Raw genomic sequence first — 12,181 nt, 5'->3', positions numbered from 1 at the left:
TGCCACAAGGAGTGAATTATTATATTGTTTTCATTATTCTTGTCTATTACTACGCGTCGTCAGTGATAGGTAACGATGTGTGACTACACTATTCAATGGTTCTAACGAATTCAGATACCGTCAGTACTGAGTCAGTTTTAATCACTGTGCATGTACACACGGCAAGGTGACCGATGACACAACCTTAGGAGCGCTCTGTCACAAAGCCTCATTTCTGACTCTGAAAATGAATTATGCTTCTTCATTTTTTTATTCATTGCACACTGGCGTTAGAACATTAAAGGTCTACAGACACGAAATTTTGGTTGCAGTTTTTCTTTTGTAATGATGCGTAAGACGTTCCTATGCATGGATCACCGCGTGGGAATCACCTGCGGCCGTTAATTAAATTACAATTGAATATATCATTTCATCTCTTTCGATTTCAACAGGTGACCGATAGCTATGACGTCAACGATTAACAACGGACACGTGAGGCATGAAAAACCCTACAGTGTAATTGCTGATTCTTCCTTCGTTGTTATTTAGGCTCTTGATGCAGCCTGATGCAGGCGTTGTAGTGAATTAAAACGACCAAGTAGCTATTGAATCCCGTTATATTTCGTACCTCACGTCACTTACACTCACCTTTGACGTCACAGCCATCGCTTGGCTGTTAAAACCGGAACATGTGAAAGAATACATTTAAATGAAAAGTATTTAGCGGTCGTAGACATTATATCACATGGTAATTAATTCATGTATGCTAATGCCTTACACAACATTGTAAAGAAGAAAGCACGAAACCAAGAATTTGGTGTCTACATGCCTTTAATTATTAAAGTAGGCTTAACGCTGTCCTTTCTTTTATTTCTGTTTCTTTTTTTGGGGGGTGTACCTGTCAAGAAGTTCGTGCGTATAGCGTCTCACAGGGACTCTACGTCTCGATGGACCGAGGATTGGCTGTCACGTCGCTGATGAAGCCACGTTTGTGATCCCATCATCATCATCATTATCATCAGCCTGACTACACCCACTGCAGGGCAAAGGCCTCTCCCATGTCTCTCCAATTAACCCTGCATGTCCTTTGTCAGTTGCCGCCACTGTATCCCCGCAAACTTCTTAATCTCATCCGCCCACCTAACTTTCTGCCGTCCCCTGCTACGTTTGCTTTCTCTTGGAATCAGGCATACCAATTCGCCAGGCTGGCGTTCCTATAATGGTACCTTGTAATATTTTTTTTGCTTATTGAATAATTTGGCCCTTCTATTGTTAGTATTGAAAGCATAATTTAAATGCGAGGAACTCAATGGGCACTAACACTCATTGGGACGTCCTACGGACGTTTGGAACGTCCCGCGGACGTTCAGCGCAGTTTTTGCGGCCATTGTGAAGATCACGAAGGTGCTAATAATAACTCGCTCAGGGTGGACACATGAAACGTGATGGAAGTGGTGAAGTTTACGGTGAAATGAGGAAAAGAGTCATCGTAGTAGCTCTGTATTAATTACGGCTAGTTGAGACAGACTAATTCCAGCAACCGATGTATGCGCTGTTAGCAGCTGGTGGTACAGTCATACTATATGGTAACGCTATACCATAAATCGCTAATGGCACGCCTCGGTTGTGGCTTCTATAAGAAGTCCCTCTTATAGAAGACTGGGTGTATCGAATATCCCCTTTTAATGCAGTGAAATTTTCTAGGTTAAGAGTACAGCCAGCTATAGGTTGTCTTCCCTAAGAGAAAGGTAAGTATACAGCCATTTCGTGAATCACTGTTCACTTCTCCACAATATACTCGTCATTCGATGAGGCGCGCGCATTATACATAGTTTTTTAATAGACTTTTTGAGTTAGACCATCGCTTTTTTCGGCATAGAATTGTCAGCGGTGTAGTACATCTGAATGCAGCTAAGACGTGCTAACCGGCAGTCTGGGGAACTAATATTGAATAGTTCGCTTTTAACTATTACTGTTAGGCTCCTTAATTATTGAGAGGCGTCTAGCTCACAATAAGTGATATCCATATCAGTGTATAGAACTTCGAAAACGCGGTTACCCTTGGCGCTGTGGCCCAACAAATTTTGGCCACATCGCACCGAAATGCATGAGCTTTAGAGAAGCTTGCAGGCAAAGCAACCTCTCCAGGGCACGTAACCCGTCAAAATAGCGAAAATTTGTTGGGCCACAGTGCCGAGGGTATCCACAGTTTCGAAATTCTAAAAACAGATATGGATATTGCGGTTCTAAATCAAAAATACTATTTTTAAAAATTGCGTAAAGTCTTAGGTGAAACACCCTGTATGCCGAAGTCAGGAAATTTCACCCTCAAGTGCGATCAGTCTTGGAGGAGGAGGAGGAGGTAGAAGAGGAAAGGCAGGGAGGTTAACCTGAATAATAATCGGTTTGTTACCCTACACGGAGGGGGGGGGGGGGGGGTGAGGGGATAAAAAAAAGTGAGAGAGAAAGGAGAGTAACAGAAAATTGAAGACACTCTAAAAAGTCAGCGTTCGGTGAAGTTACAACCTATCGTGCAAGCCAGAACTTCCGCAAGAAGGTTAGCAGTGCCTTGGAGGCTTTCACCGCCGACGATCGCCGCGGCCAGTGGCCGAGAATCTTCATTTCCGTCTATGGACGTGGACCTAGGCGTTCCAGCGCACGGCTGAGGGATTGCCATTCGGCGCTGTAGGCAGGGCAGTCACAAAGAATTTGGGTTATAGTTTCATCATGCCCGCAGATGGCACATGCAGGGCTATCAGCCATACCGATTAAGAAAGAGTAATGGTTGGTGAAAGCTACACCAAGCCAGAGGCGACACAGCAAAGTTTCTTCACGTCGTGGTAGGCCTGATGGAAGCCGGAGCTTCCCGCGCAAGTGCGCGAAGCCTGCTCGCTGCTTCTGATTTCGAAAGGGGGATGGACACAAAATCGCCATCGTGGTGAGCAGTTCGTGCGGCCTCATCCGCGCGGTGATTGCCTGCTGTGCCGCTGTGCCCTAGTAGCCATTGGTAGATAATGTCATGTCCTTTGTTGGTGACAGAGTGATGTAGCTGTCGAATTTCTGCGACCAGTTGTTCATGGGCTCCACGGCGAAGAGCAGCTTGTAAGCCTTGGAGGGCAGGTTTGGAGTCGGTGAAAATAGACCACCGCTGAGGGGGCTGCTGACTGATGTGTTCAATGGCGGCACGAAGAGCGGTGAGTTCTGCACCCGTCGAAGAAGTGTGGTGAGCTGTCCTAACTCTAATTTCTATAGTTCTTGCGCGGATGACCACGGAGCCAAAATAACTGATAGGGTTCACTGAGCCGTCGGTGTAAACGTGCACCCGGTTTGCATGGTGCTCATGAAAATTTTCAATAGTGACTTGTTTGAGTTCTATCGGCGATAAGTCGATCTTCTTCCTGATGCCAGGTATTGAAAGAAGCACACGGGGATTGTGCAGGCTCCAAAGTGGCGAGGACGATCTAGAGGCGGGTGCAAACTGGGACGGCAGAATGGCGCGTTGTGCGTCAACGATGTCTGTAAACGATGTGCGCGGCCTGGCAGTAGGAACACTGGCGAGGTGGTGAGAGGGAACCCGGGAGATGTGTCGGAAATGTGCCCTCAGTGCGTCAACTGTTAAGTAGGTAGGGATTGGATGCTCCTGGGCGATGAGTACAGAGGCGGCCGTAACGTGGGATATTTGCTGCGAAGTCATCATTGCGAAACATTTATGTATAGTTTTGAAACACCTTCACGTAACGTGTCTGACAAAGTAATCAGGGTATACCATTGCTGCTTTTCGTTCTAACAGGAGCAATAAGGATGGCAACCATGCGGAAAGTTTGCGTCATGCAGGTTATCCTCGGCCCGCCGCACCGTTTCCAGTCCGTTTTGAAGCGATAGCGTTGGATGCCACGTTCTCCGGAATCCGGTGTCGGCGTTGTCGGCGTTGTGAGCAAAAAATCACGGGCATGACTCTTGCATGTGGTCCCCAGAGGGCAACCAAGGAGGTAGGCGGGCTAACTATAGGTCACGTGACCTTGCGGGGTCATCCCAACCTGCCCACCGGATAGTGAGAAAATTGCCCAACATGGCAGGTGGCAGTTAAATTAACGATTGGTCGCCCAGGTTGCCCGGGGTCGAGCAACCTGGGTCGCACAAAGCCCACCAGGTGGCAGCACCTGTCATCCCAGGGCAGTGGCATAGAGTTTCTTACTACTACCTAGAGGGAAAGCTGGCGGCGCTGCACTTCAGCCACCATGGACGCTCAAAGCATCATGGGGCGGTGAGCTACTTGTTGCGGCACAGTCGTAGTTTTTCGGGAACACAGAGTGGCAGTACTAAGGCGTTTCATTCCGAAAACGTAGTTCGTGTGTGCGCAGACGACTTTCGCGCGAACGCAGTGTGCAAAAGCCATAGTAGTGAAGACGCGACGACACACGACGCCAATAAAAGGTTTTACTCTTCCGAAATGCCATTAAAAAACCTCTTAAAGTATCTAAACAACAACATTTTTTTTTTGAAAACATATTTACTTTTAAAAGTGCGCCTGTTAATTACGAAATATTAGTTTTTTTAGTGTTCATCACTTGGCCAATAGGAAAGCTAGTCATGTCTTATTTTAGGCAAACTTTTCACTTAAATGCTTTTCTGCTCGTTTGTTGCAATCATTAGACAAGATATTGAATGTTAGGACGTTTGTAGCTATCAAACAGCTTTATTTTTTTATTATTTTTTGGCCAAAAGTTACAGTTCCGCCACAAGTAGCTCACCGCCCCATGATGCTTTGAGCGCCCATGGTGGCTGAGGTGGTCTCGAGGGGTCTCCATGCAAATTCCCATAGACGGCTTGCCAGCTTTCCCTCTAGGTAATAGTAAGAAACTCTATGGGCAGGGGTGTATATCGCTTAACCGCTGCACCACTGCGCCAGGAGAGTGGTATAAGGACTCCCAGGGATCTATGAATTTTACGTAAAGAGAATGATCAGTTCTGCGTATGTGGGCATTAACCCACTACGCCATCGCGTCATGGGAGCATGGTTACTCGTTCGCAGATGTACTTTGCGTACGGTCCTTCGTTTTCGGATTTTGCTTGTTTTTTTCGGAATTGAGGGAGCAAAAATAATGTTTCTTCCTACATTGTTTCCTTTTATATATTTATATGGTTACCTTATAAGCGCGATTTTGCTTATGTGCATATATAACCAATTTATAATTGTATTCCCCCCTATGTAATGCCCGAAAGGGGGGTAAATAAATGAAATGGTAAATGAAAATTGGGCGATATTTTTTTAGCTTGAATATGGATACAGATTGGATTATTCAGCTAAAAAGTGCTATAACTCAGGCTTTCTCGGGTAATTTCTTAGCAGCAAAAACCAGTTTACTACAATCTCTCCCTCTATGCGGTATGCGGAGAGGATTAACGGCCGAAAGCGACCCATGGGCTATGAGAGACGCCGTAGTCCTGGAGGGCACTGGATTACTTTCATCCACCTGAGATTATTTAACGTGCTCTGACGTCACACAGCACATCGACATTTTTAAATTTTGCCTCCATCGAAATGCGGCCACCGTGGCAGGGATTCGATCCCGAGACCTTGGTATCAGCATGCCGAACGCCAAAGCCACTAGGTTGCCACGCTTGGTCGCTCATTTCTGTGTATAAGACATAAAACGCTGCATTTTTTGCGCAATATTTTAATAAACGATGTAGCAGTGGGATTTGCACGGAAACCTGTTTCCCAGCCCAGTTTTTTTTTTTTTTGCATTTATCAGTTATTTTGTCGCGTACATGACCACCTCCCCGTGCCGGACCTCCCGCCTTCGTTTGTACAGTGAGAAAGCATTCGTTCAACATCACAGCCAACAACATAATGCATAAAAGCCAAGGAGTGCGACGCTGTTGCCGTGAATAGCATTTAATACGATGCGGCCAGTAAGACATCCGTTCAGTTACCCTATTGCTTTTAAAACGTAAACTATGCGAACTTATCCTCAAATTGAGCCATGTCACAAATAACAATGGTTAACAGAGCTTTAAACAATAAAAGACCAACTGAAAACACCCTTCTGAAGTAAGCAAAGGATATCCGCTAATTTTCATGGGCTATCGTCACCTTCGCGACTAGCCGCAGCGGTGGCTCAGTGGCTATGGTGCTCGGCTGCTGTCCCGAAAGACGCGGGTTCGATCCCGGCCGCGGCAGTTGAATTTATTTGGAGGAGAAATTCGAGGCCCGTGTACTGTGCGATGTCAGTGCACGTTAAAGAACCCCAGGCGGTCGAAATTTCCGGAGCCCTCCACTACGGCGTCTCTCATAGCCTTAGTCGCTTTGGGACGTTAAACCCCATAAAACCATAAAAAAAAACAACCTTCGCGACTATAAAAGTACATCCAAAAACCCAACGAAGTGTTCAGGGCCGGAGGTGGTACCATACGTGCACAGAACTTCCCACAACGTCAAGAAAGTGGCCAAGAAGTACGGAGTAGAAGTAGTTTTACGGAGTAGGAGTAGAAGAAGAAAAGAAAAACTGCAAGAGTGTGGCGTAAAACACCGTAAGCCCCACGTAACCTGCAAAAAAGCAGTTGTATATGAGTTCCCGCTCACTTGCGGGAAGGTTTACGTTGGGCAAACTGGAAGTTGCCTCAACCAGCGCCTTCTGGAGCACAAGAACTCTTTAAAGAAGACAGGCTCCCATCTCCCGGACCATTGCCAAGAATGCACTAAGAAGAATAAGGTCGCCTGTTTTCCCCGCTTATCGGACTGTAAAGTATTGCTGAGAAGCTGCGATCAGATTGAACGGGAACTGGTGGAAGAAAAAAAGGGGAAAAAAAGGAGAAAAAAGGAGATAACTGCACCAGTGATTCATCTGTGATACTTCGCCGATCTGAAATGGTTTTCTTAGACAGATTTCTGTAATCGCCTGCCTTTGGATTTATTTTGGTGTTCTCTGGTACCCACGTGCTTGTGATTCGCACAGTGGCGCTTGGGTAAAGCGAAGGTATATTAACGGTCTACGTCGAATAAAGCCTGTTGATAGTAAGCGCTCGTCCTTGTCTACTTCCATGTCCGTGTCTTTTATTGCGCCCCTGTTTCCTCCTGAAAAATATAAAAGTACATCCTATTTAATGGGAATTTTTGGGCGAAATCTTATGTAACTCGAATATTAAGATTTTTTTTTTTTTTTTTTTTGGGGGGGGGGGGAACGAAGGGCGTAAGGTTAGGTTATAGGAAGTTTAAACCAAAGTTGAGGCTCCGCAGTGGCACAGTGGTTATGGCGCTCGGCTGCTGTCCCGAAGGACGCTGGTTCGATCCCGGCCGCGGCGGTCGAATTTCGATGGAGGCGAAATTCTAGAGGCCCGTGTACTGTGCGGTGTCAGTGCACGTTAAAGAACCCCAGGTGGTCGAAATTGCCGTAGCCCTCCACTACGGCGTCCCTCATAGCCTGAATCACTTTGGGACGTTAAACCATTATGAACCAAACCTAAACCAAAGTTGAGGAGGCGCTGAAGTTCCGCCGCTTCGATGTTTCGCTCTATTTGTAATGAATTCGCAGGGAATGTCTTCCGCGATAATAATAAAGCATTGATAACAGCGAACAACTCGAGCGCTCCTTCAAGTGCTTTATAACAATACTTCGCTGTACTGAACTCCATTACGCAAAAGTTGAGGAAGGCGCTGAAATGTCTCTTTTTCGACAACTATTGGGCTGCATCTGTAACGGATTTGCGGAGGCCATCCGCGGGCACTATAGGAAATAGTGATAATGAGCAACAATTTTGCCATGCCTTCAGGTACGTTATAACGTGATTCCGCAGTCTTGAGCTTCGTAATATCAAGTTTTAATAAGCGCTTAATTTTTCCTGTCTTAACCACTTCTTTGTATATCTGAAGCAGACTACGTTACATTAAGTTTCAAGGAATTATGCTTTCCTTGTTACACCTGTAACTTCGTAAAAGGCTGTACCTTATACACTACTAATGAGTGTTACAACAAGTGGCTTTCAATTGTATCTGTAGCAGACTACGTTACATTAAGTTTCAAGAAATTATGCTTTCCTTGTTGCATCTGTAACTTCGTAACAGGCCGTACCCTTTACACTACCTAATGAGTGTTACAACAAGTGGCTTTCAGTTGTATCTGTAGCAGACTACGTTACATTAAGTTTCCGATAGTTCATGTTCACTTCATTACATTATAAGTTTCAAGAAATTATGCTTTCCTTGTTACATCTGCAACTTCGTAACAGGCTGTACCCTATACATGTTACAACAAGTGGCTCTCAGTTAGCCGCTCACTTGGTGAGCAGCCTGCATTTCAGAAGAAAAGGGCACGTGCTGAAGGACACTGAAATGAGAGGCGCGCGGTCTTTGTCTCTGGGGGTTTTACATACCGTTTCAAACTTCCTGATCCCACGAGGAACAAACGCCACCTTCGATTCGCACGAATTCACTTGGTACATTGCGTCAATGCAAATCTCGTTTTGCAATTCATATTCCGGTGACACCCTCTGCACGCACTGTCTATGATTTGGCGTCACGCCAGCAACCATCCCTGGCTGATTGTTGCGTTACAAGGTGGCGCTGGTGGTCACTCTCAAGGTTCGCTTACAGTATACCCATATACCGGGTGTCCCAGCTAAATGTAACCAAACTTTTAAAAAAGGCGAAGAGTCCTAGTTCGGTGAAACCAACTCAGGGTTGGTCATAGTCGCGTGGTCTAGTCTTGAGTATTTTTTTCGCTCTTCAAAGTTAATTCATTAGTTAAGTTTAATTAGTTAAGTTTTTAATTATTAACTTCAGGAAGAAAGTGTCAATGCAAAAGTTTTAGACCACCTTGAAAAACCGCTAGTAGTGCTGTTTCTGTCAAGTTAAGATTTACGTAGCTTCATTTATTGGCATTAAAAGAAAGTTGTCACGTGACCAGCTGCTCGCTCACTTCTCTGCCCCAATGTGCACCCAAAGTCTCATTGAGGAGAGGACTTCAGAAGGAATGGATTTTATTCTTTAAAGCGCATCTTGGGGCGTTGAAGTGTCACAGTTGTCATGTGGAAGCTTTTTTTTATTGTGCGGGTTATGGTTAAAGGCTGGTAAAAAAACTACTTTACGTAAATATTACTTTGCTGCAAATGTCTCAGTAAGCTGTTTCTCAAAGCGATCTACACCTTTTCCATTGACACTTTGTTTCTCAAGTCAATAATTAAAAAGTTAGTTAATTAAGCTTAACTAATTAGTCAACCTTGAAGAACGAAAAAATACTGCAGACTAGGTCACGCGACTCTAAACAACCCTCATTTGGTTTCAGACGGCCAGGGCATCCCGTGTTTTTTAAGAGCTTGGTTACATTTAGCTGGGACACCTGGTATACCGCCGAAAGCAGAAGATCGGACAGCCGTCACTGGAGCTCAGTTGGTAGAGCACCGGGGGCAAAATTTGGAGGTCGTGGGTTCAGATCCCACCGCGTATTATGGTTGTTTTTACTGCGGCTTTAATTAATCTCGCATTGATGAAAAAGCACAAATTGTACTTTAAAAAAAGACATCCCCTATGCTCCTTGATTTCGGTGACTGCTGACTTCTGTCATGGCTGATTTACAATCAGCCACTAGTGTGAAATTCAGTGAATTCGCTTCTTCGTTTTGTTTATTCTGAAACATTTGTGGCTCGTCGGCGACGAAAGACGACGTTGTTGTCCAGACGAAACGGTCCGACAGCTCCGATGACGTCATCAGCACAGGTGCCATAGTGAACACAAGGGAGTCAACAGACGACTGAATGTGTACTGTCTTTGTCAAAAGTAACCAGGCCACATGGTTTGCTTGTAGCTTGTATAGTGGAGCCCTTGTGGCTTTCCTAAAGATCAAAAGATGTTGGAAAGTAAGAAGACCCCCAGTCCTTACCTATAACAGCCATTTTAGCTTCAGGGAAGCTGTAAGGGCTCCACTGTACGAGCTACAAGCAAACCTTGCAGCCTGGTTACTTTTGACAAAGACTGTACACCCAATGGATTTCATGCGGAAGGCCTTTACCCTAAAGGCCTTTGAGACATTAGTACTAGTTACTAACTAATACTAAGAGTAAACAAATACAGTTAACTAAAGTCGGATACAACTGAAGAAGTAAGTGGTTTTTCCCGGTCAAAGGACCCCCTTCTCCAGCCAATGGTGTCGGCCGATTCTCTTGACCCTGCTAGAGTGACAATGCAGGGAGCAGCGGGTGAATATAGGAAGGGGGCTGTGGGGCTCTCCCCTTTCATCGGCCACTCCCTGCATTGTCACGCTAGCAGGCTCATGAGAATTGGCCGACGCCACTGGCTGGAAGGGGATCCTTTGACGGGGAAAAGCCGCTTACTTCATTTTTTAGTTGTATCCAACCATAGTAGCCAGCGGTGAGACAGAAATTCTGTAGCAGTCACAGCACGTAGAAATAGCCTTAAGTGCCTTCCGTAAGTTTTTTTTTTTTTTTTTTGATGCTCGGTATACAAGATCCCACCTATCTCTCTGCGCCTCGGCCCTGTTCATGCCGGAACGATGATCCTTGTAGGCTTCAACGGCTCCCCGCTATTGCTTGCGGCATTGTTGAAACAAATGTTTAGACTTGCCGCCTATTTTTATAATAATAATAATTGTAAGTTTATTAGTTTATTTTTCCTATTCTACAAGGAAAGGAGAAGCCCCGAAAAAGCTGCTTCGAAGAGCAGCTTGAAGGGGTGACTGCCCCTACGGAAGGATTCGCCTGGCGGCATTCTTCCAGGCGCACTTTGCCTAACGAGTGCTGAAAGATTAATCTCAAATAAATGGCTGGACTAAATTTTAAATATATTGCTTTGTGGGAGTAAAATAAGAGGACCAGCACTCACATTTAATTTTCTTCGTTTAAATCGAAAATATCTTGAATAATAAGGTAATTGGGGTTACAAATGCATCGTCTTTCGTCTTTGAGAGGATAGTTGCTTTGAAGTATTGCGTTTCTAACCGGTGTTGAGGGACACTCGGAGTCCGCTTTTAGAGCTAAAACTAACGGCACTCTCCGCAAAAGAGGCGGTGTGAAAAACATTGGTGATGGGACCTGTCTATTCAGTTTGCAAAAAATGGTGCCCACCCTCCGCGGTGGCTCACGGCGCTCGTCTACTGAGCCGCACACTCCTTTACCATCTTACGGCCGCACACGCACACACTCGCACTTTTCTGTACCGCGGTGGCTCAGTGGCTATGGTGCTCGGCTGCTGACCCGAAAGGCGCGGGTTCGATCCCGGCCGCGGCGGTTGAATTTCTTTGGAGGAGAAATTCGAGGCCCGTGTACTGTGCGATGTCAGTGCACGTTAAAGAACCCCAGGTGGTCGAAATTTCCGGAGCCCTCCACTACGGCGTCTCTCATAGCCTCAGTCGCTTTGGGACGTTAAACCCCATAAACCAACCAACCTTTTCTGTATCCTGAAAATACGGAAAGTGTTCTTTTTTCTTTCGCAGCTTCTTGTACAAAGTCAGCACCAGCGGCGTTAATTTAAGCAAGCCGAAGGAAGCAGATATGCGACTGCTCTCAAGCATCGCTACCGGGCGAAAAACCGGATCTAGTAGCCGCGGGAGAGCAGACGACACTTCCCGCAACGTCGCCTGTCGTCTGCTATAAACGTGGGTCGCAGAACCACGGCAGCGGAGAATGCCCTCGCACCCTCTGTATCTCTTCTGTGGTCGTTCTATAAAAGCGGCCAAGCATAAAATCACACAGAGAACAATAGAATGGCTCTCTGCACCGTCGTCAACCACATTCCCGCCCGCTCATGCCCTTTTGTGACGGGAAAAAGAAAGGCCAAACAACTTGATTGGACAAGGCCTCGGACGGAACAAAAGGCTGAGCAGACGCGCTGTCCACACGCTCCCTCCCAGGGCTCGTTTATCGTGTTAGGTGCGACACTTCCCCTTGCAACTATACGTCAAGAAAGAACACAAAAATTGGAGCCTAAAGAAAAATGTACAGATTGTCGCGTCACCTATCGCAATTCAGAAAGACTGTTAAACGGCCTCAGGGCTTCCAAGATGGTTGGATTTATGTTTTAGTATTCTAGCTGTTTTTAGCCCTCGAAGAAATTATGTTTACATGGCAAATTCTACGAAGACAACATGAAAGCGAATAGCACGGGCAACGCGTTGATTCAAACATTTTTTGTTGTCGTCGATTAGCGCTTTTAAGTTACAATTGATGAAACGCACAAACCGGCTCGTGG

The sequence above is a fragment of the Amblyomma mixtum genome, chromosome 4 (assembly GCF_055824585.1).
Source record: "Amblyomma mixtum isolate Tamu chromosome 4, ASM5582458v1, whole genome shotgun sequence".
In the NCBI taxonomy this organism is placed as follows: Eukaryota; Metazoa; Arthropoda; class Arachnida; order Ixodida; family Ixodidae; genus Amblyomma; species Amblyomma mixtum.
This window is presented reverse-complemented; position numbering follows the sequence as displayed.